This window comes from Podarcis bocagei (assembly GCF_964188305.1).
Source record: "Podarcis bocagei genome assembly, chromosome: 16".
Classification (NCBI taxonomy): Eukaryota; Metazoa; Chordata; class Lepidosauria; order Squamata; family Lacertidae; genus Podarcis; species Podarcis bocagei.
The window spans coordinates 39,586,019-39,612,642 of NC_138142.1; the positions used below are offsets into that span (position 1 = coordinate 39,586,019).

General features: G+C 46.2%; 1 long non-coding RNA gene across 2 annotated transcripts; it reads right to left on the bottom strand.

Annotated features, from left to right (window-relative positions):
* Nucleotides 1-733: 733 nt before the first annotated feature.
* LOC308575299 lies at nucleotides 734-23,099 on the bottom strand. Of its 2 annotated transcripts, none has more exons than XR_014002742.1 (6): nucleotides 22,678-23,099; nucleotides 18,922-19,048; nucleotides 8,174-8,242; nucleotides 4,409-6,094; nucleotides 3,197-3,310; nucleotides 734-1,192 (listed from the first exon to the last, which is right to left on the bottom strand). It is a non-coding gene; the product is annotated as an uncharacterized lncRNA (long non-coding RNA). The 2 variants fall into 2 exon arrangements; XR_014002743.1 differs by having other exon boundaries at nucleotides 22,674-23,098.
* Nucleotides 23,100-26,624: the final 3,525 nt, after the last annotated feature.

Here is a 26,624-nt window from a genome sequence, read left to right on the forward strand (position 1 = left end):
CACAGTCAAATCTTCCAGCATGGAACTCAGCCGATTTTCAGTGGCTGCCATTTGCCGATAATGCGGGCCAGTTGTTTGAACAGTGAATGGATATTGCCGACAACTCTTGCCATTAAGCAGGTGCCAGGTGGTAGGCAAATACCGTATTTTCCGCTCCATAAGACACACCTTTTTCCACCTAAAAAGTTAGGGGAAATGTCTGTGCGTCTTATGGAGCGAATGTGTGGTTGATCGCTGGCTCCCTTTCTGGCCCCGCCCCCTTGCCCAGGCCTCCATTGTTGAATGTTCTGCAGACGGAGGCTGTTTGTTTCCCCAGCGACATGTGACTGGCTGATTAGATTATCTGTCTGGAAACTGTAGAAATGGCTCCCTTTCCTTTCCTAAAGAAGCTGCAGAACTGTGAGTTGAACCCCATAAAAACAGGATCTTTTCCCTTTGCGAAGTAAGCTCAACAACTTTGAGCTGATCCTCAAAAAAACAAGGCTTTTCCCCTTTGCAAAAGAAGCTGCAAAACTTTGAGCTGATCCTCAAAAAAACAGGGCTTTCCCCCTTTTCTCCTCTAAAAACTAGGCGCGTCTTATGGTCAGGTGCGTCTTATGGAGCGAAAAATAACATTTTTTAGATGAGCAGAAGGTAGGGGTGTACAAGGGAATCGTTTCATGTTGTATGCAGCACTGCTTCTGTTTTGCTGCAGGCTGCCTTCTGCCAAAAACAACACTGTTCATTCTGCTGCTTGCTGTGGCAGACTTACATAATTTATTACATAATTTACATTGGCGTTACGTTATTCTGCCACCGTTAATTTCAATGCAAATGGGCAGGGGAGACTCATCAATTACGTATTGTTTGCAGATTCCATCTGAATTTTCCAATATCCTTTGCCGAAAAAGACATAGGCAGAGAACACACTAGGATTCTTTGCTCCCTCCCACCCCAAAACATCAAAATGCTTTAGATGCTTCCTAGAATTTAACAAATAATGTCCCGTGAAGAGCCTGTGCGCCTTGCTCCGGGAAGGGAAGGTACAAAAGTTGTTGGGCCGATGGAAGAAGTTGTGTGGTTCTTTTGATCATAGCAGTACTGTAGGAAAATAAGGCATTTCATTCACAGGTGTAGGAAAGTTCCTCTTTGGCACTCAGGAAGACATTAAAACAACAAATTGTGTCACCAAAGCAAGCAGATTGCATCAGATCTGGAACAGAGAGAGAGAGAGCAAAGAGAATCCATTAAAAATAATTCAACAAAGGTAGAATCCACGGACCTATGAATTACCCAGGCTTATCTAGAGGCATTCCCTCACTTTAGCTTTGCACATCTGCAGAAATTAAATCTCCTACTCAGACAAAAAGCATGCCTGAATTATCAGAACTGGATGCCTGGTTTAGCAAGAAGGACAGGATACCTGCTCCCTTGCAGACTAGCACAAGGCCATGTTTTTCTTGCACAAACTTTCTTTGAAAGCTCTCGACACATCCTTCGTACAGTCTGAGCAAGCAGATTCTCCTAACAATGTCTTTTCACAAAGAATTGCCGACGAAAGAAGAATGGCAGATGAAATTAATGGACTATGCAGAATTAGATAAATGAACAGGAAGGATTCGAAACCTGCGGGACCAGAGATTCTTAGAGGACTGGAGTAAATATCTGAGCTATTTGAAAAGCAATTGTGATAAACAGATCACACTAGTAAGAAGTTCTGTAAGGAGGATTATGTGAAATATTGCGAGGAAGACTTTGAAAAGAATTCTCAGTTAAGGACAATTAAAAGTAATAGAGAAATTAAGAAATGCAGAACAAGTGATAAAAAACGGAAAATCTTCAGAGGCTGTTGATGGAAGTCTAAAATATTGTATAAGATAAGAAGTTATGTTAAATGACTGTTGGAATTTATATGTTAAAAAATTAATAAATATATAAAGGGACATATATAAGTATGTAAAGGGACACCTGACCATTAGGTCCAGTCGTGGCCGACTCTGGGGTTGTGGTGTTCATCTCGCTTTATTGGCCGAGGGTCATGTGTACAGCTTCCGGGTCATGTGGCCAGCATGACTAAGCCGCTTCTGGCGAACCAGAGCAGCGCACGGAAACGCCGTTTACCTTCCCGCCGGAGTGGTACCTATTTATCTACTTGCACTTTGACGCGCTTTTGAACTGCTAGGTTGACAGGAGCAGGGACTGAGCAAAGTGAGCTCACCCCGTTGCGGGTATTCGAACCGCCGACCTTCTGATCGGCAAGTCCTAGGCTCTGTGGTTTAACCCACAGCGCCTCCCACATCTATATATATATAGACCAATGTCTTTTCACGCTATCTCTTACAGTCAAGAACATAAGAAGCCAACTGGTTTAGGCCAATGACTCCTCCAGTTCAGAATCCTGCTGTCACAGTGGCCACCCAGATGCCTCTTTTGGGAAACCCGCAAGCAGATTCCAAGCAGAAGAGCAAGTTTCCAGCAACTGGGATACAGAAGCATTGCTGTCTCAGTGCAGCCTTCCCCATGAATTTGTCTAATCCTCTTCTAAAGCCTTCCAAGTCAGTGGCCATCTCTACCTCCTGTGGCAGCGAGTTCCATGTGGTTTAACCATGCGCTGCAAGAGGAAGCACTTTCTTTTCTCTGTCCTGAATATTCCAACACTTTTTTTACATCTCTTCACAGTGTATTAACTTATGGTCTGTGTGTGTGGTTTGGGAGCTGCACGGTCAGGGGGAAAACAATGTTGTCCAGGGTTGTAAAGACTGTGGAGAGAATAATTGGGTGCACTCTTCACCTTGGATCAAATCTATGCTTCCAGGTGCCATAAGAAAGCTGCAGAGATAGCGCAGGATAGTGCGCGCCCTGGAAATGATCTCTTTCAGCTTCTGCCTTCTGGAAGAAGGTACAGGGTTATAAAGACTAGGACTAGCCGCCTGAGAAACAGTTTCTACCCAAATGCGACTTTGGTTTTAAACGCAATGTAAGGTAGTCTGTATGGGAGTATATTGTATTTAATTATGGGGTATCAGAGTTTTTAGGGGGCTAACCAGGCTGGGATAACTGGGATAGCAGGTTTGTTGGTTTTGAATGTCTTATGTAGATTTTTTTTCTCCCCCAATTTCGTTGTTCTGTATGGGACAATGACAATAAAGATTATTGTATCCTATCTACTCTACAGGCACATTGTCAAAGCAGATAAATACGATGAGAACTTCTGTACCTCCTAGTGTCGTGCATCGAGGACTCGCAGGATGACAGGTAGGGTGTGGAGGACACTAACGAAGAACAGGGCACAGCTGCAAGGGTGTAAAGGCCCGGTGGAGTCTTTAGGGTGCTGCAAAAGGAAACAGAACGCTGTGCGTTACTTCGCAAACATGGATCTTTGGTTCTAGGGCTGGCAGGGAAGGGGTCTGTATTGCTGTATTGCCCCTCACACCAATCTTTCGTGTCTTTCTGCCCCTGGTGCTCCTCTGCCTCCTCTTTGCTTGCTGACCTGCCCTCTCTGAGCGAGCCACTGGCGAAAGGAGCGAGAAATCGATCTTTCAGTGTGGCAGAAACTAAAATCTTTGGAACATCCCTGCCTATTGACTTCAGGCAGGTGCCTTCAACTGTTTTCTATTTGGTGCTTGCAGAGAAATATTTTTATTTGGGCAAGCCTACCCAGATGTTATAGAGAGCTGGTGCAATTTTACTCTATTGTTTTAACTTTCCGAAAGTTTAATTTTTTCCTCAATGGTAATTTTTTACTTTAAACTTTTTTTGGAAACCACTTTGAGGTTTTTTTTCTTTTTCTTTTTTTACAACCAAGCAGTATATAAAGGTAAAGGGACCCCTGACCATTAGGTCCAGTTGTGGCCAACTCTGGGGTTGTGGCGCTCATCTCGCTTTACTGGCCGAGGGAGCCAGTGTACAGCTTCCGGGTCATGTGGCCAGCATGACTAAGCCACTTCTGGCGAACCAAAGCAGCGCACGGAAACGCCGTTTACCTTCCCGCCAGAGCGGTACCTATTTATCTACTTGCACTTTGATGTGCTTTCAAACTGCTAGGGTGGCAGGAGCAGGGACCGAGCAATGGAAGCTCACCCCGTTGCGGGGATTCGAAGCACCAACCTTCTGATCGGCAAGTCCTAGGCTCGGTGGTTTAACCCGCAGCGCCACCTGCATCCCCAAGCAGTGTATACATTTTATTAAATAAAGAAAGAAGAGAAGGTGTTAGCCTCTATGCACATTGCCCCAGAGGAGGCACCTACTGGGTCAACCAGGAAGGAAGGGGCACACTCAGCGATGGCGTGGGGAGGGAGGGAGGACGGCTAGCAGCATTCTGTACTGCAACACTCAGTGCCTAGCCTCTCGACTTGCTCCTACAGAGACTTAACACCCCACTGAGGAGTGGGTGGGATTTAACCTGTAGATTCCCAAAAAAGCAACTTACTTTTTCTATTTCTCCTATTTCTTCGAACTCATCATAATCTGGAAAGGTAAAAAAAAAGAAGTAAACACTTACTTTATGCATTTATTAATTTATATGTTTATTTATTAATTTAAGTATTTATTAAACTGCCTTTACTGAATATGTGGATGGACAACATGGATGATTTTTGCTCTAAAGTGCTTTGGACACTGAAGTCAGCTGCAGCCGGGATTTCAACAGTCCAGCAATGAACATCCTTGGAGGTCATAAATCATAGAATTGTAGAGTTGGAAGGGACCCTGAGGGTCATCTAGTCCAACCTCCTGGAATGCAGGAATATACAGCTGCCCCATTCAAGGATCGAACCTGCAACCTTGCCATTATCAGCACCACGCTCTAACCAACTCAGCAGGGGATCTACAGTTGATTTTTGTGGTATACAGTCATACGTCGTGTTACGTTTGCTTCGCATTGCCGCTTTTCAGGTTACGAACGTGGCAAACCCGGTAGTGTTTACTTCCAGGTTCGCCGCATGCACAGAAGCGATCTGCATGCTTCGCGCATGCACAGAAATGCTCTATCGCGCATCGCGCATGCACAGCTCCAGCACTCTCCTTACGGACTTTTCAGGGTGCGAACGGCACCCCGAAACAGATCGCACTCGTAAGTAGAGGTACCACCGTATAAGAACTTCAGATTTAAACCACCTAAGACACATGGGAGCAAGTGGAATGATATTTTTAAACCAGCAATTGTAGAATTATTATTATTATTATATTACTAATGTAATTACCTGGACGTAGTTGGGGCTGGTTTGTTTTTTTTTGGGGGGGGTGTAGGGAAAAACTGTATTTGATTGCTTGTATTTGATTATATGTTGTTCTTATATTCAACAAATAAAATATTGTTTTTTTAATGTATGCACTTTAACCACTGCGGGGGGGGGGGAGAACTTCAGCTATTGTGAAAAAAAATACACATAAACCACATGTCTCTGAGGGGTTGGACTAGAACCAAATGGACCCTTTTAGGTCATCTGGTCTGGTGGGATTTTATTTCCTATGCTTTGGGCTTAGATGCTCAAAATTCACCATCATCTTGTAAGCATTCCAAGTTGGTGGTTATCACTGCCTCCTGTGGGAGGGATTTCCAAAAGTTAAATACAGTTGTACCTTGGATCTCGAACACCTTGGCTCCCAAACAAAGTGGCTCCCAAACGATCGAAACCCGTAAGTGAGTGTTCCGGTTTGGGAACCAGAATGTCCGACGCTGCGTCCGATTGGCTGCAGGAGCTTCCTGCAGCCAATCTGAAGCCACGCTTTGGTTTTTGAACGTTTAAAAGTCGAACGGACTTCCGGAACGGATTCCATTTGACTTCCAAGGTATGATTGTATGCACTGTGTGAAAAAAGGCCTTTTATCTCTCCTGATATTTCCCAATTTCCAACATTCAGTTGATGAAGAAAAGGTTCCCTTGTAGCTGAAAGTTCAAAAACCGTGGCTTTAAACTGGCCCTGCCTCACTGAGGCCCCCAAACCCGAGGGTTTGACCCCAAACCTTCTGACCGGTTGGGGTGATCCAGTCAAATTTGGCCAGTCCATAGGCCCCAAGTGGGCCAAATGACACTCTCCACGATGTTACAGTAGATACTTCCAGATCATCATACCATAATAGTAGCTCTCGTTCGTGTAAAAGTCCTCAAAGGTATCTATGACGAAAAAGTTGTAAGAATACTGAAGTGAGTAACAGAAATCAGTGAAGACCAGGGTACTAATTCTGAATATTGACAAATATTCCTTTCCCACTTGTGCAAAGAATAATAATAATAATAATAATAATAATAATAATAATAAATTTTATTTATATCCCGCCCTCCCCAGCCGAAGCCGGGCTCAGGGCAGCTAACAACACTAAAATAGTGCAACATTATAAAAACATCATAAGAATTAATTAAAATCAAAATTGATGGCAACCATAAACTAAAGTATTGTAAAGATTGCCGAGGGAGGGAGTCAGGCTGTGCCCTGGCCAAAGGCCTGGTGGAACAGCTCTGTCTTGCAGGCCCTGCGGAAAGATGTCAAGTCCTGCAGGGCCCTAGTCTCTTGGGACAGAGCGTTCCACCAGATCGGAGCCACAGCCGAAAAAGCCCTGGCTCTAGTTGAGGCCAGCCTAACCTCTCTGTGGCCTGGGACCTTCAAGATGTTTTTATTTGAGGACCGTAAGTTCCTCTGTGGGGCATACCAGGAGAGGCGGTCCCGTAGATACGAGGGTCCTAGGCCGTGTAGGGCTTTGAAGGTTAAAACCAGCACCTTAAACCTGATCCTATACTCCACCGGGAGCCAGTGCAGCTGGTATAGCACCGGATGAATGTGGTCCCGCAGCGAAGACCCCGTAAGGAGTCTCGCTGCGGCATTCTGCACCCGCTGGAGTTTCTGGGTCAGTCTCAAGGGCAGCCCCACGTAGAGCGAGTTACAATAATCCAGTCTGGAGGTGACCGTCGCATGGATCACAGTGGCTAGGTCAGGGCGAGAGAGGTAAGGAGCCAACTGCTTAGCTTGGCGGAGATGGAAAAATGCCGCCTTTGTTATAGCTGCAATCTGCGCCTCCATGGAGAGGGAGGTATCGAAGATTACACCCAAACTCTTAACGGACGGTGCTGGCACTAATTGCACCCCCGCAAGAGATGGGAGTTGCCCCCTCAATCCCATATCGTCCCGTCCCAGCCAGAGGACCTCTGTCTTCGAAGGATTTAACTTCAACCGGCTCCCACGTAACCATCCAGCCACAGCTTCCAAGCATCTGATCAGTGTGTCTGGGGCCGAGTCAGGATGGCCATCCATCAACAGAGTTGGGTGTCATCAGCATACTGATGGCAGCCCAGCCCAAAACTCTGGACAAGCTGGGCGAGGGGGCGCATAAAGATGTTAAAAAGCATCGGGGAGAGAATCGCACCCTGAGGCACTCCACACACCAAGGAGTGGCGGGATGACAGTTCCCCCCCAAGCGCCACCCTCTGTCCCCGACCAGAGAGAAACGAGCGCAGCCATTGAAGGACTGTGCCCTGGATCCCCACGTCGGCGAGGCGGTGGTCCAGAAGTTCGTGATCGACCATGTCGAAAGCTGCTGACAGATCTAGAAGAATCAGCAGCCCCGACCCGCCTCGATCCAGCTGTCTACGAAGATCATCTGTTAGGGCGACCAGAGCCGTCTCGGTCCCATGACCAGCGCGGAAGCCGGACTGGAATGGATCCAGAGCCGAATAGTCGTAATGTGAATCCCCCTCTGCCACCGTTAACTCTGAGGTCAGGTCAGAACAATTAATTTAATCATGTTTATTAATTCATTGCGTTTATATCCCAGCTTTCCACCCAAGGAGGTGTACTACATGGTTCTCCCTGCTTCTCATTTAATCCCCACAACCCCCCTGTGAGGTAGGTTAGGCTGAGAGGCAGTGACTGGCCCCCAAGGCCACACCCAGTGAGAGATTCATGGCCAAGTGGGAGGATTTGAACCCAGGTCCTAGTCCAACACTCTAACCACTACACCGCACTGAAATAAAAACTGCAATGTACAATTGCAGTCATTAGAGACTTCCAATTCCATTAATGGAACAGGCAGGTGCCAAGTATATTATTATTATTATTTTCTTTTTAATGGAACATAATGAAATAAAATAAGGAACCCCATTATTATGCAAATATAATGGTTGGTGGTGATTAACAGACAGCTCTCTGTGCAGTTGTTAATACTCCCCTTAAAATTGCCAAAGTCTGATGGATTTTCTTACCGTTGACATAAAAGGAGTAATTCTGGCCGGCTTCCTCAAAATGTATAGTCACGCCAGCGGTGCTCCTTTCTAAGAAAGCAAAATTTCAAGCCTGTTCTGGATATTGACAAATGCCTCTTCTACACCTAAGCCATTGGGGTTCGTGGCCCAGATACAGAATCCTTAAGAGGCCTCCGATGAAGGCATCCTTGATGATGGGTCAAATCCTTGGTCTGCCCCATGCTGTTCCATGGTCCCTGGTACCCGCATCTCTTTCCCAAGGAAAATACCTCTGCTCCCAGACCTATGCTCTATAAGACTCACTTTTTCCCTCCTAAAAAGTAAGGGGAAATGTGTGTGTGTCTTATGGAGCGAATGCAGGCTGCACAGCTATCCCAGAAGCCAGAACAGCAAGAGGGATTGCTGCTTTCACTGCGTAGTGATCCCTCTTGCTGTTCTGGCTTCTGGGATTCAGAATATTTTTTTCTTGTTTTCCTCCTCCAAAAACTAGGTGCGTCTTGTGGTCTGGTGCGTCTTATAGGGTGAAAAATACGGTGCGTCTTATAGGGCGAAAAATACTTCCTTACTGGTAATAATAATAATATTAATATTTATTTATTTATTTATTCCCCACCCTTCCCAGTTTCAAAACCGGGCTCAGTGTGGCTAACAGCAAATATAAAACATTGATTAAAATGCGGCTTAAAAACAGCATAAAACAGCATAGAATACAACATAAAATGCAGCATCAATATCAATAATATTCAAAAATTCAGGGGTCATTTTTGAAAAAGAAAAACAAAAACCCAGTCAGTAGACATTGAATGATATCCAGGGCTAACTGGCCAAGTTGGTCCTACTAGGGCCAGCAAGGAAGTGTGTGAAAAGGAATTTAAATGTGGCTCCCAGAAAGGGTTTCTTCATAGAAGAGGAAAAGAAAAAGGGAATAGAGGATCAGGTTAATTCAAATTGAAGGCCAGGTGGAATAGCTCTGTCTTACAGGCCCTGCGGGAGGAGATCAAGTCCTGCAGGGCCCTAGTCTCGTGGGACAGAGCATTCCACCAGGTCAGACCCGTCACTGAAAAAGCCCTGGCCCTGGTGGAGGATAGTCTGGCTTCCTTAGGGCCTGGGACCTTTAAGCAATTATTATTTGTGGACCTTAGGGTTCTCTGCGGGACATACCAGGAGAGGCGGTCCCGTAAGTACGAGGGTCCTAGGCCTTAGCGAGTCAGGAGATTCTTGAGGAGATATCACAGCACATACAGTGGTACCTCTGGTTAAGTACTTAATTCGTTCTGGAGGTCTGTTCTTAACCTGAAGCTGTTCTTAACCTGAAGCACCACTTTAGCTAATGGGGCCTCCCGCTGCGGCCACGCCGCCGGAGCACAATTTCTGTTCTCATCCTGAAGCAAAGTTCTTAACCTGAAGCACTATTTCTGGGTTAGCGGGGTCTGTAACCTGAAGCGTATGTAACCTGAGGTACCACTGTAATTCCACAGAAGAACTTGCTTCAACACTACACAGTGATGGCCAGCAGGTTGGAGGACTTCCAAGGAGGACTGGACAAATTAACAGAGGAGAAAGCTACCAATGCCTATTAACCACAATGGCTGTCCTCTGCTTCTGTGGTTGGAGGAAGCAATGCTAGATGTTGGAAAGAGCCAAGATGAGAGAGGGCTCCTGTTCTGGGGTCCTGTTTGCAGGCTTTCCATAATGGGCATTTGGTTGGCCACTGTGAGAACAGGATTCTGGACTGGAAGGGCCCAATCCAGTAGGCTTTTCTTATCTCCTCAGGGATCTCCTGTCAAGAGCACAGCTCCACAGCTTGAACCCCCAGTCCTCAGAATAAGGCAATGGCTGCAGAGGAAACTATCAGGCCTTTAAATGTGCAGATGCAGGATTTAGTCAGTGATCTCTAGTCAATGAATACATAGACAAGGCTATAACTATTTGCAGGAGTTGGGCTAGATGCCCCTTCTTTTTATTTTATTTTTATTTTGATAAAGTAATAATCATAAGCTATGGTTTTCCCAGTAGTGATGTGTGGAAGTGAGAGCTGGATCATAAAGAAGGCTGATCGCCAAAGAATTGGTGCTTTTGAATTATGGTGTTGGAGGAGACTCTTGAGAGTCCCATGGACTGCAAGAAGATCAAACCGATCCATTCTGAAGGAAATCAGCCCTGAGTGCTCATTGGAAGGACAGATCCTGAAGCTGAGGCTCCAAGACTTGGGCCACCTTATGAGAAGAGAAGACTCCCTGGAAAAGACCCTGATGTTGGGAAAGATCAGGGGAAGGGGATGACAGAGGACGAGATGACTGGACAGTGTTCTCGAAGCTACCAGCATGAGTTTGCCCAAACTGCGGGAGGCAGTGGAAGACAGGAGTGCCTGGTGTGCTCTGGTCCATGGGGTCACGAAGAGTCGGACACGACTAAACGACTAAACAACAGCAATAATCATAAATAAATAAGAATAAAAATGTGCACCCCACCACCAAGAGCATTCCATTGTAGCTATCCAGCCTCCCAAAATTTCAGCACCTCTTGTGATGGTTTGACCCCTTTCCGTTTTATCAATACAAATTCTACTAACACCCTCCATAACTCCTCAAAATCATTTCTCCTGCCTATTCCCCGTCTTACCTTAATGACACGTTAATTTATCATGAATAAGATGCCCCAATGAATGGCTTCAGGACACTGCTGAGGCAAACCGTGGTCCTGATACCCACACTTTGGTCCCTCTCCAAGGTGCTGATCTTGCCTTGCCTCACCTTCCTGTCTGCCTGGTACCCTGGGACAACTGACCCCCCCCCCTTCCTCAAGCCATCATGTCTGCATGTGGATCTGGACCATTTATTTATAAATTCATTTCCTATAAAATCCTCAGGCTGTCATTCTATAACATTTACTTATAATTATGCGTAAAAATAACACATGGGGAGACAAATCCTTATTCATGTATCCACGCGAGTGGCCTGCTTAACCCCGAAAAAGAGAAACTCTGGCTCAATAATCCAACCACCTTTCAAAGTTCCCAGCAGGAGTGAAATTGAGTAAGCCAGAGATGGCTTGGTTTAGTCAATTTCCCCCCTGCATTTCTTGATTGTGGGAATATTTCTGTCAAGAGCCAATCGGTGTCCCCAGGAACACTTACTAAAGAGTTCTTCATGCTCTCCATTATAGCTGCTAAGTGGATATCGATTGTAGTTACATTTTACATTTTGTTATTTTTCTATTATTATGGCACATAGCCTGGAGAGGCTTACATGACAAGTAGTATATATGTGTGGTTTTTTAATAAAGGCACCACCCACCAGATATTACAGAACAATTTAAGATTGCAATTCTGAACTGATGAGGCTGATATCTGCAGTTCTATTCTTTTTTAAAAATATATATTTTTATGAAAGATTTCTTGGTTTGCAAAAGTATGTGCAATGTCTCTTTTTTCAAGTTGCGTTTTCTACGGATCAGTTTCATTTGCTGAGACATTAGCGTTACATCAGGAAGAAAAGGGGGAAAGAGGTGGAGGGGGGAATGGTGAGTGGGGGGGGGTTGGGTGGCAATGCTTCTATTCTACTTAGTGTATGTGTGTGTGATGGCCTGGGACTTGGGCTCGGACTTGGAACCGGAGGAGTCTCGGTCCGCACCGGATCCTTTGCCTCAGACGGCAGCTGAACCGAGTCTGGGGCCTGATCCTGAAGGGCCCCAGTCTGCACAGGTTCTCCAGCAACAAACACCAGCTGGGCCGAGTCAGGGGCCTGATCCTGCCCTGGCTCCAGATGCGGGGGTGACCTCGTTGCCCTCTGCTGGGCCATCACTTACAGCTGCTCCACTACCGGTTGGGTCAGGGAAGGCTGAGGCGGCCCCTGGGTCTAGTAACCCACCAATGTCTCCCAAGCTGCAGAGACTGAGGTCTGAGAGAAGGAGAGACCTGAGTACTCGCAGGAGGAGTGCTCGCCTTCAGGCAAGACAGGGAGGTGAGTCGCCGGGGGATCAGGACCAACCGTTACCCCATCAGAGATAAAAGGCTGCTGGAGCAACATTGCTGCTTGCTGGAACCTGCCTGTTGCTCTGTGCCTGACCTAGCCTGGTTTCCTGCCTTGGCCCTGTTGGACTGACTCCTCATGGAATCCTTGGATTCGAGACCAGACCTGGACCGCGTTGCTCAGGTTAACCCCCGGGCCCAGCATAATGTGGGGTTTTGTGTCAGTGTCACCTGTGTGGGTTCTCTTTACTATTTGCCCATGTTCCTTTGGTGGTGAGAGAGGTTGGGGTTGGCCTAGGGCAACTTTTTCAAGGGGTTGGTCCACAGTCCCTCAGACCTTGTGGGGGGCCAGACTATATTTTGAAAAAAAAATATGAACAAATTCCTATGCCCCACAAATAACCCAAAGATGCATTTTAAATAAAAGGACACATTCCACTCATGTAAAAACACGCTGATCCCCGGGCCATCCGCGGGCTGGATTGAAAAGGCAATTGGGCTGCATCCGGCCCCTAGGCCTTAGTTTGCCCAACCATGGCCTAGGGTGTGGTTGGTTGTCTTTCATTGGCTGTGGTGAACTTTGTTTTCATGTGTGTGACTGGGGTGGGTCTGTTTTTTTATCAGGTTAGCCAGATGGATTCATATGCTGTTGGCGGGTTCTTGTTGTTGTCGTCTTGTTGGGCTGTGTATGTGATAAAGGGTTGGAGAAGAGCCAAAGGTATCATGGGCTTTGAAGACACTCAAACTCAGGACGCAAGGGAGAAACGTGCTAAGAGGAAGGCACCCTTGGAAAACCCTCCCTGTGATCAACTCCTGCCCAGAAACCAATGTCCCCACTGTGGAAGGACGTGTGGATCCAGAATTGGCCTCCACAGTCACTTATGGACTCGTTGTTAAAACCGTGTTCATGGAAGACAATCTTACTGACCAAAGAAAAAGAAGAAAAATTGATAAAGGGTATCCATACCGGGGTGAAGGCGTCTTCTTCTATTTGTCCCCGTGTCAGTTTCAGTTTATTGGTTAGTTTTTCTAATAAGGCTGTTTCCCAGACTATTTGGTACCATTGGTCCATGCTTACTCCTGACAGGTCTCTCCAGTGTCTGGCTATGATGCTTCTGGCTGCTGAGAGCGTAGGTGGGTTATGAGCTCTTTGCGTTGCGAATGGGCGTTATTGTCTTGGAAGACGTTTAGTAGTGGCAGTTCTGGGGTGACTTCTAATACAGTCATACCTCGTGTTACGTCCGCTTCATGTTACGTTCTTTCAGGTTATGTCCTGCGGCGACCCGGAAGTATTGGAAAGGGTTATTTCCGAGTTTCACTGCTCACGCATGCGCAGAAGCACAAAATGGCGTCACGCGCATGCGCAGAAGCAGCGAATTGCAACCCGCGCATGTGCAGATGTGCCGCTGCAGGTTGCGCTCTTTTCATGTTGTGAACGGGCCTCCGGAACGGATCCCATTCGCAACCAGAGGTACCACTGTACTTGCTTAGTTACTTTGCATATTTCTTGTATGATTGATGTCCAGATCTGCAGTTCTGCTCTGAGTAAGGACTAAGATTGGATGCAACTCGTAAATGTTAGTAATGAGCAGGTCAGCCGCTCCCCTGCGAGGGGGAACTGGAGTTAGAACGTTAGGAGAGCCTGCTAGATCAGGCCAAAGGGAGACCATCTAGGGTAGCATCCTGTTCTCACAGTGGCCAACCAGATGTCCTCATGGAAAATCCACAAGCAGGACCCCAAGCAAGAACGTTCTTCCCTCCTCTGGTTTTCAGCAACTGGGATTCAGAAACATTACAACCTCTGACTGTGACGAGAGAGCTTATTTGTAATGGCTAGTTGACATTAAGATCCAACCTCTCCATTCTGAAGGAAATCAGCCCTGAGTGCTCACTGGAAGGACAGATTGTGAAACTGAGGCTCCAATACTTTGGCCACCTCATGAGAAGAGAAGACTCCCTGGAAAAGACCCTGATGCTGGGAAAGATGGAGGGCACAAGGAGAAGGGGACGACAGAGGACGAGATGGTGGGACTGTGTTCTCGAAGCTACCAGCATGAGTTTGACCAAACTGCGGGAGGCAGTGGAAGACAGGAGGGCCTGGCGTGCTCTGGTCCAGGGGGTCACGAAGAGGCGGACACGACTAAACGACTAAACAACAACAACAGTTGACATTGATAGTCCTTCTCCTCCTTGAATTTGGCCAGTCCTCTTTTAAAGCCATCTAGGTCCGTGGCCATCATTGCCTCCTGTGGCAGGGAGTTTCATAGATTAACTATGAAGTTATCAGGAGGGCCAGTCCACTTTTTGGCTACCGTAGTCTCCAGGTTCTAGCTCCATAGATAGTAATACTAATAATAATACTAATAATAATAATAATAATTAATAATATATTATTTATACCCCGCCCATCTGGCTGGCTCCCCCCAGCCACTCTGGACGGCTTCCAACAAAACACTAAAATACAATAACCTATTAAACATTAAAAGCTTCCCTAAACAGGGCTGCCTTTAGATGTCTTCTAAAAGTTTGGTAGTTATTTTTCTCTTTGACATCTGGTGGGAGGGCGTTCCACAGGGGGGGCACCACCACCAAGAAGGCCCTCTGTCTGGTTCCCTGTAACTTGGCTTCTTGTAGTGAGGGAACTGCCAGAAGACCCTTGGAGCTGGACCTCAGTGTCCAGGCAGAACGATGGAGGTGGAGACGCTCCTTCAGGTATACTGGACCGAGGCCGTTTAGGGCTTTCAAGGTCAGCACCAACACTTTGAATTTTGCTCGGAAACGTACTGGGAGCCAGTGTAGGTCTTTCAAGACCGGTGTTATATGGTCTTGGTGGCCGCTCCCAGTCACCAGTCTGGCTGCTGCACTCTGGATTAATTGTAGTTTCCGGGTCACCTTCATAGGTAGCCCCACATAGAGCGCATTGCAGTAGTCCAAGCGGGAGATAACCAGAGCATGTGCCACTCTGGCAAGACAGTCTGCTGGCAGGGAGGGTCTCATCCTGCGTACCAGATGGAGCTGGTAGACAGCTGCCCTGGACACAGAATTGACCTGCGCCTCCATGGACAGCTGTGAGTCCACAATGACTCCCAGGCTGCGCACCTGGTCCTTCAGGGGCACAATTACCCCATTCAGGACCAGGGAATCCTCCACACCTGCCTGCCTCCTGTCCCCCCAAAACAGTACTTTTGTCTTGTCAGGATTCAACCTCAATCGGTTAGCCGCCATCCATCCTCCAACCGCCTCCAGACACTCACACAGGACCTTCACCGCCTTCACTGGTTCCGCTTTGAAAGAGAGGTAGAGCTGGGTATCACCCGCATACTGACTCCTCCCTGAACTTCCTTCCCTTTCTAGTCATCTGTTTTTCAGGGTCGGGTGACTTGTGATGTCCGAGGTTTCCCTTCCTCACCACTTGCTGTGAAAGTTGTTTCCCTTCTTCGTCTTAAGGAATTTCCCTCATTCTTTACCTCTGACACTCAGTCCTTGGTTGGGAGCCCAACCGTCAACTTCTTATTTATTGCATAAGATCTCATATTCATCTTGATTGTTAAAACAAATCTCAAAGTGACTTACCCCCCAAAAAAGAGAGGGAGAAAACAAAACAGTGCCATTATCAGCAAAATGACAGTTTTTCAACATTTTAAAAAAGTAAAAAAAAACCAGTGGTAAGCTAAAAACCAAATTAAAATGCTGTCAATAATCTACATATCTGGATAAAGGTAAAGGTACCCCTGCCCGTTCGGGCCAGTCTTGCCAGACTCTAGGGTTGTGCGCTCATCTCACTCTATAGGCCGGGAGCCAGCGCTGTCCGCAGACACTTCCGGGTCACGTGGCCAGCGTGACAAGCTGCATCTGGCGAGCCAGCGCAGCACACGGAAACGCCATTTACCTTCCCGCCGGTAAGCGGTCCCTATTTATCTGCTTGCACCCGGAGGTGCTTTCGAACTGCTAGATTGGCAGGCGCTGGGACCGAACGACGGGAGCTCACCCCGTCGCGGGGATTCAAACCGCCGACCTTCTGATCGGCAAGTCCTAGGCTCTGTGGTTTAACCCACAGCGCCACCCGCGTCCCTACATATCTGGATAGGAATGCCCAAACACAAATAGTTCTTGAGCAGGTGCTGAGCAAAGTACACAGCTTTATGGCTCAGTTGGTAGAGCGTGAGATTCTGAATCTCACGGTCCTGGGTTCAAGCACCACACTGCGCAAAAGATTCCTGTGTTGCAGGGGGTTAGACTAGATGACCCCTGTGGTCCCTTTCCAACTCTACAGTTCTATGATTCTGTGTCAATAGACAGGGAGTTCCAAAGTGTGGGTGCATCTTCTGAACTCTCTCCCCCTTGATACACCTTAGAATTCGTCTGGTTTGTTTCAAAGAGGGGCAGGCTTAGCATTTGCACATGCTCATTTGGGATTAAATTAAATGCAGAGCCATGAAAGGCAAGTTCCTCTTCATTGGGGATCTTCTGCTCATTTATGAAGTCAGTTTGACCTGATGCTTCTTCTTCATTCTGCCCAGAGGGCAGTTTCACAGGCATCCTGAGTCAGCTCATCGCCTTAATCATCTTCTTCTTCTTTGGCGATCCCTCGTAGCCGAGTAAGATTGTCTTCCATAAACACGGTTTTAACAATGAGTCCGTAAGTGACTGTGGAGGCCAATTCTGGATCCACATGTCCTTCCACAGTGGGGACATTGGTTACCGGGCAGGAGTTGATCATGGTGTGGATTTGCCAAGCGTGCCTTCCTCTTTGCACATTTCTCCCTTGCGTCCTGAGGTCGAGTGTCTTCAAAGCCCATGACATCTTTGGTTAAGGCTGTTCTCCAACTGGAGCGCTCGCAGGCCAGTGTTTCCCAGTTGTCAGTGTTTATACTACATTTTTTTTAGATCTGCCTTGAGACAGTCTTTAAACCTCTTTTGTGGACCACCAGCATTACGCGTCCCCTTTTTAAGTTCGGAATAGAGTAGCTGCTTTGGAAGACGATCATCAGGCACCCGCACAACATGTCAGCCTGCACAGAACCCAGCCAGCTCCAAAACAGAATATAGTAAAACTACCCCAAATCTGAAAGCAACAAGGATCCATTCAACTGGGAAATAAATGCAAGGACTTAAAGAGAGCCCTGCCACTGGATCAGGCCAAATGGCCCCCCATCCAGTCCAGTCTCCTGTTTTCTCAATGGCCGGTCAAATGCCCCAAATGTGAAGCCTAAAGCAGGGTGTTGAGTGAAACAGCAACTCTCCTAATTTTTTGGAAATTGGCATTCAGTTAATATCTGCACCATATATATATTAAGGCACATTTACTACACATATGGGACGCAGGTGGCGCTGTGGGTTAAACCACAGAGCCTAGAGCTTGCTGATCAGAAGGTTGGCACCCCGCGACGGGGTGAGCTCCCATTGCTCAGTCCCTGCTCCTGCCACCCTAGCAGCTCAAAAGCACATCAAAGTGCAAGTAGATAAATAGGTACTGCTCCGGCGGGAAGGTAAACGGCGTTTCCGTGTGCTGCTCTGGTTCGCCAGAAGCGGCTTAGTCATGCTGGCCACATGACCCAGAAGCTGTATGCCGGCTCCCTCGGCCAATAAAGCGAGATGAGTGCCGCAACCCCAGAGTCGGCCACGACTGGACCTAATGGTCAGGGGTCCCTTTACCTTTTTTACTACACATTTAAAGCACATAGTGCCACCCCCAAGAATCCTGGGAACTGTAGTTTGTTAAGGGTGCTGGAAATGGCAAACTACAGTTTCCAGGGTTCTGTTTTTTGGGGGAAAGGACACACCATGTGCTTTAACTGTGAGTTGAACGTGCTTTCAATAAACGGCGTGGCTGCGACCTCAGAAGCGTTCTGCCTTCTGCTGCAGATTAAACTCTGCCCCCACCCAAAGCCTTAACTGCTCTTGGGCTCAGATCCTACTTGGAGGTTTATATAATAATAATAATAATAATAATTTATTATTTATACCCTGCCCATCTGGCTGGGTTTCCCCAGCCACTCTGGGCGGCTTCCAAAAGAATATTTAAATACTATGATACATCAAACATTAAAAGCTTCCCTAAACTTTTAATGAGTCATGAGAACAGGAGGTTTTGCTTATGTTCTTATGCTATTAGTGTTTTCGGATGATGTTATGGCCTTTGGCTTGTGCAATAAATGTTTATCTTCTGGCTAACTGGATGTTTAATAAGACTTGCTTTAGAAAAAAATCGATTTATGGCTTCTCTGTGACTTTGTAAAATATTATCTATAACTTTCCTTGATGATACCTGGGAGGAAAGTCATAACGTTCCCCCACCCTGAGTAAATGAGTAACTACTTCCCATTTCATTTTCTTTTTTAAAAGCTGCTAAAATGACATTTGAGGTAAAATTATAACTAATCATTTCTGTCCATCCGTCCCCCGCCTGCCTAAAGGATTCATTCCTTCTCATTCCCTTAAAAAAGAAATGAATAACCTGCTAAAAATGAATTGGTAAAGTTTGCCTAATTGCAAAGCGAAATAAAAACAAAAATTCTCTTTCAAAGAAAAAATGTAGCTTTTAAATGACTTTCCTAGTTCCGAGTGCTCATTCAGATGTTTTGAGACTCAAAAAAAGCCTTGCGGTTATACCTAAATGGGTGCAATGTCCAAACTTCCTCCATAAACCGGTCTGTTTGGGACAGTCACCCGTCTGCCTGAAATCTCACTGGGTCAAAGCAAACGAGCAAAAGGCAAAAACAAGAAGTCCAAACCTCCTGAATGAAGGAGATGCAAGAGATCAGGCAGTGCGACTTACCTACAGAACTCTGAAGGATAGCGATGAGCAGGAATAAGGCTCCCATCTTCACGTATGCCATTGTTCAAAGTCCAGAGAGTCTGTCAGAGCACTCCTTAGCTGAGGAACAATGCGACTGCTCCTTTCGCTGTTTTAACAGGAAACAACACCAGTCACCACCACCCTTTATTGTGAAACAGAAAAGCCTGGATGCAAAGGGGCTTTTTCGCTTTGACAAAATAAAAATCTCCCAAGATCTTTTTCTGGAGAAACCCGTGTTGTGCAATCATCATGTTAGGTAGGCCACGGAAACGGGTGTAACCCCTCCAAGGAAAGATGTTTTCTTGCAGGGGACGAATGTTTCCTTATAACCTCTGCCACTTATGATCATTACAGGGTTACATTTTGTCCCGTTCAGAGTAGACTCACATTTTTGTTGTTGTTTTGTATCCCGTGCTAGTCCTGTTCTGAGTAGACTCCCTGAAATTAATGGACCTAAGTTGGTCTGGTTTATTCATTAATTCTGCTCTTGAGTAGAACTATCACTGGATACAATTTGCTTTCGACTGCTTTTAATAGGGAATCTTAAATTGTCGTCACCCATGCTGGGACCTGACGGGTTCAATACATTGAAACTTTGCTTATTTATTTCTGCAGAAGGAATCGTCTTGATTAGCAGGTGCAACATTTTATAAGTATTCCTATTGCCTTAATGGATTTCTAGCCCAATGCTTAGGGATTATTCCATGGAAAGAGAAAACTTTAGGCCCTAGATGTTGATGGACTCCAAATCCCATCAGCTCCAGGAGTCAGTGTGGCTCATAAGAACATCAGAAGAGCTTGGCTGCTGGATCAGGCCCAAAGGGAGCCCATCCAGTCTAGCATCCTGTACTCACAGTAGCCACCCCATAGCTGTCAACTTACAGATTTGAAAATAAGGGACCAGCAGCCTTGAAAATAAGGGATCAGCAGCCAAAATAAGGGATTTTCCGGGCACAGGTATGTTCAACTTCTGAGCCAAAGGCAGAAAGCCCAGCCAGAAGCCAAATGAAGACTCAAGCGGTGGTTCCCACAGCGCAGCAACCCGGCAAAGGGGACGCAGCAAGGAAAACCACCGTCACCTCTCCGCTGGGAAGCGCTGAGCAAAGGCGAGTCCCCAGGCAATGCGGCCGATTTGATTGGCACAAGGCATGCAAGCTCCACCCCCCCAGTCGTTCTTAGACTCCTTATTGGGTGAGCAACGCAGCCAAGCAACACAGTTGGAGCCTCCCTCCTTCCTGGCCGGCAGGGAGGGAGGGAGAGGAGCTGCTTCCTTTGAAACCCGGGAAATTTAAGGGACATCATCCATAAGGGACAGCAGCGGGACACGGCGCTGGGATAAGGGAGTTTCCCACCAAATAAGGGACGGTTGACAGCTATGAGCCACCCAGGTGCCCCAAACGGAAACCCACAAGCAGGAATCAGGCCCAAGAGCACTCTCTCATCCTGGGGTTTCTAGCAGCTGATATTTGTGAGCATTCCTGGCCCCAAACGTGGTCAGGGATAATGGAAGCTGTAGTCCAGTTTCTGCCAGTCAGTGTAGACAACACTAAGCTATATGGACCAAGGCTCTGGCTGGGCATAAGGCAGATTTCTTATGCCCTTATGTATAATGGCGATCAAACGTCATACGATTTCTTTTTTTTCTTTAGGAAGCAAAGTTTAAGGGTGAAACAGGAAATTGCAAAGGTCAAATGGATGGGGCTGTGAGTACGTTTTGATGTCTTCATTACTTCCTTTATAGGTTTTCCAGAGGAGTTTTGTTTCCCTCTATGGGGTGTGGGCTGAGTTGGTTATTCCCCAGCGGGTTTTCGTGGCTGGGGTGCTGAGTTAAATTCATTTTTGAGGGGGTCTTGAGTGCTCCCTCCCTCAGAGAAGCCTGCCTGCCTTCTCTCTGTGTGAATCTCAAATTTGATATTGTTTGGCCACCCCTGCTTCTGCGGCCTCAATCCCAGGAGAGGAGAGGCGAGCCCTGGAGCAGAGACTCACACACAGTGGCAACTGGGCACCATCCTCTGAGAGCCATTAAACTCTGCTGTGTCTTGTATACAGAAGCATGTTGCCTTCAACACGGGAGGAATAGCACATAGCCATTGTTGCTAGTAGCCATTAATAGCCAGTACGTTTCTGAGCACAATTCAAAGTGTTGGTGCTGACCGTTTAAAGCCCTAAATGGCCTTTGTCCTCAGTGAATTTGTCTAGTCTTCCTTTAGAACCCACCTTGTTTTTGTGAATATTTTTTGAAACTGTTTTTAATATTGCATTTTAATGTTGTTGTTATTACTAATTAAATTAAAATTTATCAAATTCATTAAATCCTTCATCTGAGGATCACAGAGCAGTTTACAATATAAAATCACAGTATTCCTCCTGTGTAATGTAACTCACCTTAGGGCAAAGAGAGGGCAATCAATGTTTATTTATTTCAAGACATGTTTACACGGCTTAATTGTAATAACAAACCTCAGATCAGTTTGGGGGGGGACACAATAAAAGTAGCAATAAGAAAAATCAACAATTTAAAAGTTTCTAAAAAAAACCCTCTCACCGGCTTTCTTAAAAGCTCGGCAGGCTTGTCTAAACAATGTTTTTAGCAGGCTCCGACAGTGCAGTGATCTCAATAGCCTGGAGTTCCAATGGGAATAATAATAATAGTAATAGTAATAATAATAATAATAATAATAATAATAATAATAATAATGTGTGAGTGCCACAGCTTAGTGATCCACTGTGTGAGCAAGTCTTTCTTTATATAACTTATTAAATTTTACAATTTACATTTCATTTAAACAACCTTAGATCAATGATTTCCCTTCTTCTCTTTTCCGTGGTTCATTTTGCATACCATACATCCCTGCATATTTTACATGAACTAACTAAACCGCTCCGTAATCCATTGTTACATCCATCAGAACTTATTTACACTGTTGAATTTATCGTTAATTTGAACAAGCCTTTTCTTTTTGCCCATCCTGGGTCTCCCAAGGTACAGTTTGACTGGGCGGCCCTGTTGTGTTTCGTTTATGGGTTCTGACCTTGTTCTTAACGGTTTCATAAGAGGATTGGACAGATCCATGGAAGCAAAAGCTATTGAGGGCCACTGGCCACAACAGCTGTGCTCTGCCTACACCATCAGAGAAAAGAACGCTTCTGAATCGCAATGTTCAGGTCCTACTTGTTGGATTTGCACAGGCACCTGCTTCGCCACTTGAGAACAGATGCTGGGCTAAGTGAGCCATTAGGATGATCCAGAAAACCCTCCAGGATTTACAGAAGCCATCCCAGGTTCTGATTTGACCCTGGAATATCCCGCTTTCCCCCTTGCAACGAACCTATTTTCATCAGAGAAATGCTGGAGGGTATGAGCAGACTCTGGCTCTTATGTTCTTATGAGCCTTTATGCTAGTACAGTGGTACCTTGGGTTAAGAACTGAATTCGTTCTGGAGGTCCGTTCTTAACCTGAAACTGTTCTTAACCTGAAGACCACTTTAGCTAATGGGGCCTCCCGCTGCCACCGCACGATTTCTGTTCTCATCCTGAAGCAAAGAACCCGAGGTACTGTTTCTGGGTTAGTGGAGTCTGTAACCTGAAGCGTCTGCAACCTGAAGCGTCCGTAACCCGAGGTACCACTGTATAGTGGGTGGGGTGTTTTCTGGGAGGGGCAGGAAATCCCTTGCGGCTGCCCCTGGCAATTCAGCAAGCCCACCTGAGAGACTTCAAAAGGGAGCGGTACTTACATGTCTGGAGGGAATTCAAGAAGAAGCCACAAGTGACAGACCTCAGGAATGCAGCTCAGCTCAGTAAAACTGAAAGCGAAAGTGGATCTCGGCGCACAGAGAGGAGGAGGAGGGTGGGAAGTGGGGAGGCCTGTGGAGAAAGAACAGAAACTGCATCTAAATTTGGGTTCTGGGGAATTTTGGACGGCTAGTTCAATCTCGCCCAACCTCCAACTCGGAGCATTGGCCCAACAGCCAGAGTTGAAAATTGTACACACTTACTTATTTTCTGAAGATTTTTGCAGCACTTGGTTGTAAAAAAACCCACAAAAAACGCCTCTTTCCCCGTATCGTTGGAATACTCCGTGCGTCTTATTTGCTATGGATTTAATAAATCGAAAGGAAACCTCAAAGCGGTTTACCAAACAGCGAAGCAATAAATTCCAGCAAGCTTGCAACTCACATGGGGTCAACGTTCCAGCATCTCCCTGCCTCTTGATATCTGGCAACTCTAATCTTCTCTGCACACAATAAAAAGCATATTTGTTAAGGCAAAGTCTGTCCAGACATGCAGAACCTCAGCATGTGTTTTAATCTGGTGTTTATTGCCGGCTTTTTAAGGGTTTAAAAATACAGTAAGCCCGCAACTTATACGCACATTTAACTTGTGTGTATTCCTCTTTACATGTGTGGGGGGAAATAATAACTTTTAATTAAAAAGGGGTCAGTATTCCAGGAAAAATGACTTTCGCCATCCCAACCGCCATCAGACCCAAAGTGTTTTGACTATGCGCAATCTTGGTGTATTTCAAAATGTTGCCACACTAACGCATCAATTTCTTACAAATGAGGAATAAGTATTATGAGGCAGCTGTAACATTGCCAATTCTGCCAACCGAAGCGGCCTAATGGGTGAATATCGTCTAAGGCGATCTCGCAGGTACATTCATCCCAAGCTCTTTTTTAAAAAATTGATTTTAACATATAAATTATAAAATGTACCACAAAACTTATCACATACAATCTTTTTAGACTTCCATCAGCACCTCTGATGATCCACCGTTTTAACCACTTCTTATGCATTTCTTAACTTTATATTGCCTTTACATCTCTTAACAAATCATCCTTCCCCTTCTCCATTTTTGCAATACTTCCAATCATACTCCTCACAAAACTTCTTGCAAACCTACAAACGTTGTCTGATCTTCACAAATACTTTTCAAGTAGTCCTTAAATTTACTCCAGTCTTCCGTGAATTTCTGGTCCCGCCGGTTTCGAATCCTTCCTGTTAGTTTATCTAGTTCTACATAGTCCATTAACTTCATTCTCCATTCTTCAATCGTCGGTAATTCTTCTTGCTTCCATTTTTGGGCCAGGAATATTTTTGCTGCTGTTATTTCATATAAGAAGAGCTTACATTCCTTTCTATTTATATCACTCCCCACAATGCCCAGTAAATATGCTTCTGGTTTCTTTATGAATGTATATTTCAACATTTTTTTCATCTCATTATATATCATCTCCCAGAAGCATTTCACCTTTTTACATTCCCACCACATGTGATAAAATGTTCCCTCCTTTTGTTTACATTTCCAACATTTATTACTGACTTTATACATTTTCGCTAACTTGACAGGTGTTATATACCTTCTATACATCATTTTCATCACATTTTCTTTTAGGGCATTGCATGCACATTCACCCAAAGTTCTTAAGGGCTTTAACATTCGAACAGTAACACCTTGAACTTGGCCGGGAAGCAAATCGGCAGCCAGTGCAGGTCTCTGAGCACGGGTGGCATATAGGCTGCTGAGAGTTGTAGACCAGTCCCCTCTGGAGAGCCAAAAGTTCCCCCATGCCCAGTCTAAATGAAACCCCCATGTACAGCAGCAGTCTACCTCTGAGCGAATGGATGCAGAGCACCCAGGGAAATCTTATCTCTGTTCACTGCTGTACCCACTGGCTGCTGATCAAGATGGAATGAAATCCATGCTATCAGCAGCCCGATCCACAAACATGCTCCTTGTGTTTGTTGCTGCGTGATTCAGATTTCTGGAAAAGGGAGAGGAAACTTGGTGTGTGTGTGTGTGTGTGTGTGTGTGTGTGTGTGTGTGTGTGTTGTTTGCTCTTAAGTGTTTGGTCTGGATAATTCAGCTGCTGTCTGTCCGGAACTAGGTATGACATAGTTTCATTGTTTAAGGAAGAGGCTGATTGCTAAAGCAGAAAACACCTGCAGGTGTTAGAGGCTTCTTGGAGGAAGTGAAATCCTTCTCCTCTTCTTCTTTTTCCCCCTTCCAGGAAATGAAGTAAGCCAGCTAATGAAGAATACACATTTTGCTCACTTCCAGATTGGAGACCATGCCATTTGACAGTCCTGCTGCCTGTGTTACCCAAGAGACATGATGGATCGTGCCAATGGCCTATCTTGTCCAGCATTGTGTCCTCGCAGTGGCCAACCCAGGGACCCCCAGGAGAAATCTGCAAGCAGGACCTGTGCGCTTTAAAGCCCTAAACTGCCTCCAGTATACCTGGAGCGTCTCCACCCCCATCATTCTGCCCGGACACTGAGGTCCAGCTCCGAGGTCCTTCTCGTGGTTCCCTCATTGTGAGAAGCAAAGCTACATGGAACCAGGCAGAGGGCCTTCTCGGTAGTGGCACCCGCCCTGTGGAACGCCCTCCTGTCAGATGTCAAAGAGATAAGCAACTACCTGAGATTCAGAAGACATCTGAAGGCTGTGTTCCCTGTGTTCAGGGAAGTTTTTAATGCGTGACATCTTAGCGTATTTTTGGTCTTTTGTTGGAAGCTGCCCAGAGTGGCTGGGGAAACCCAGCCAGATGGGCGGGGTACAAATAATAATAAAATTATTATTATTATTATTATTATTATTATTATTTATTACCCTTCTGCCCTCTCCAGCAACTGGTATTCAGAAGCACTGTTGGCTCCGATTGTGGAGGCAGAGCCATTGTTCCTAGCAGCCATCAGTAGCCTTCTTCCCGAAATTGTTTGATCCTCTTTTAAAACCATCCAAGTCGGAGGCCATCACCAGGCCGTCCTATTTTCCAGGGACAGCCCCAGATTTACAGAAGCCATCCCAGTTTCTGATTTGATCCCGGAATGTCCTGCTTTTGCTTAAAGTGACCACTGACCATTCGGTCCAGTTGTGGACGACTCTGGAGTTGCGGCGCTCATCTTACTTTATTGGCCGAGGGAGCCGGCGTACAGCTTCCGGGTCATGTGGCCAACATGACTAAGCCGCTTCTGACGAACCAGAGCAGCGCACAGAAACACCGTTTACCTTCCCACCAGAGCGGTACCTATTTATCTACCTGCACTTTTATGTGCTTTCGAACTGCTAGGTTGGCAGGAACAGGGACCGAGGAACAGGAGCTCACCCTGTCACGGGGATTCAAACCGCTGACCTTCTGATCAGCAAGCCCTAGGCTCTGTGGTTTAACTCACAGTGCCACCCGCGTCCCTGCTTTTGCTTAGGTTGTCACTATTTTCATCAGAGAATGTTGGGAGGGTATGGAGTTATGTGACCTCCCTGAGCCAAGGAAGGTAAAAAAGGGAAAGGGAAAGGACCCCTGGACAGTTAAGTCCAGTCAAAGGCGACTATCGGGTTGCAGTGCTCATCTCACTTTTCAGGCCGAGGGAGCCGGCGTTTGTCCACAGACAGCTTTCCAGGTGCTGTGGCCAGCAGGACTAAACCGCTTCTGGCGCAACAGAAGACCGTGACAGAAACTAGAGCGCACAGAAACGCCATTTACCTTCCCGCCATAGTGGTACCTATATATCTACTTGCACTGGTGTGCTTTCGAACTGCTAGGTTGGCAGGAGCTGGGGCAGAGCAGCGGGAGCTCACCCCGTCATGCGGATTCAAACCTCCAACCTTCTGATCGGCAAGCCCAAGAGGCTCATTGGTTTAGACTGCAGCGCCACCTGCGTCAAGGAGATAAGTAACCAA